We start from the raw sequence: 1,703 nt of genomic DNA, 5'->3' as shown, positions 1-1,703 counted from the left end.
ATTATATGCACAACCAACTCTTAGGAATATCACAACCAACAAATTAAGGTGGGGTAATAAATTTCATACATTTTTTTTTCTCAGCTAACTTCTGATAACATCTGAAAGACACCATAACTACAATTATTTTCTACAGTAACACTTTTCACTATCCTTCACAGATCCTCACATGTTAATGTGCTGGTACATGCAATTAGAAATCCCGATGTGCATACACGCAATTGGTCAACTAACTTTACTCTTGTGAAGACACGATCTGGTCCTGATGGGACCAGGCTAAAACAAAATGCTCTCAAGCCAAGCTAAATAGCATATGCATGCTGGCATATGTGGACAGATTTAAAGAAAAGAGAGAAACAGATTTGAAGATAAAGATTAAGGAAAAGAAGGCCACTCCCATCAAATCAAGTGAATAATACTGTTAGCCTTTGGGTCAAGAGGTAGGATATTTTTAATCCAATCTCAACTGCCCACAGTGGCTGAATTTGTTTTGCTCTCGTGCTAATCACCAACCAGCCCACTTTTGCTAATATGTACACTCACATGTGCACACACATCACGATTAGTGCATAACTAATATGACTGAAGGATTTTGAAAATGCTAGCAGCCAAGAAGTGCCTTCAGTCCTGGCCTTGAGGCAAAGCTGAGTATGAGCTGCTGCAAATTATAAGTCATTCTGCTTAACGCAAGCTTTGTCAGGCTAACACACTTCTTGATAGACAATATTAATCCCTATTCAGAGACACTATCATCCAAAACCTTACTTATATCATAGCAATTTACCCATTTACATACTATGTGTATGCCCAATAGTAAACATGGTGGTATATGGAAGGGTGCAAACTCTTTCGCTTTGCATTTCCGCCTACCACCTCATATCATACAAAATTTGCCAAATGAGATATATGCAAGCAAACGTTAACTCAAATGCACCAGAAAACTTATCGCAAAATGCTTTTGACAAAGTTCAAAGGGGTCTAAGTAAGATATTTGATTGGTAACACGCGCAAGTCAAAATAAATCCTCACTTGGTTGAAATCCATAACATCTTCACACTGAACTATAATACACTATATACAGTCATGTCTATACAAGTTTATACAGTATGTACTAGTAATATCCAACATATATACAAAATAACTACTGGTGCAGTGTTTCTAGTCTACCTACCAATTGATGACCAAAAGCACCTTCTACCACTATTGGACTATTCCACCTGAAATCCATACACCCCCATTTAAAGACATGATTTAATCTCCCACACAGGAGTGTATATTTCATATGAGGTTACCTGAACAGGTGACTCAATTTGAAATCTACACCCACTGTGTGGGAGATTAAAGTTATGTCTTCAACAGGGGGTGTATGTTTTTTAACTGGAAAAGTCCACTGTAAAATCCAAGATACTGTGCTAAAATGTACACAATCATCCCAAGATAATAGTGAGATAGAAATCAAGTGTCGGTTTAAGATGCCAAGTAATAGCAACAACAAACTAGTCGTAATAATTTACTCCAAAAATATAGATAAGTATTCAAATTAACAATTATACTTTTTTGAAAGGTAATGCTTCTCCTAGTTCAACCAAATCTTGAACACATCTTAAGTTACAATAAATTTATTTGCAATTATTAGTGAAATCCATCCCAGGTCACATTTAAGAGAAGATTATAGATGCAGACTGCTGAGCGTTTTTTTCCCA

Source organism: Amphiura filiformis, chromosome 16 (genome assembly GCF_039555335.1).
Source record: "Amphiura filiformis chromosome 16, Afil_fr2py, whole genome shotgun sequence".
Taxonomy (NCBI): Eukaryota; Metazoa; Echinodermata; class Ophiuroidea; order Amphilepidida; family Amphiuridae; genus Amphiura; species Amphiura filiformis.
This window is presented reverse-complemented; position numbering follows the sequence as displayed.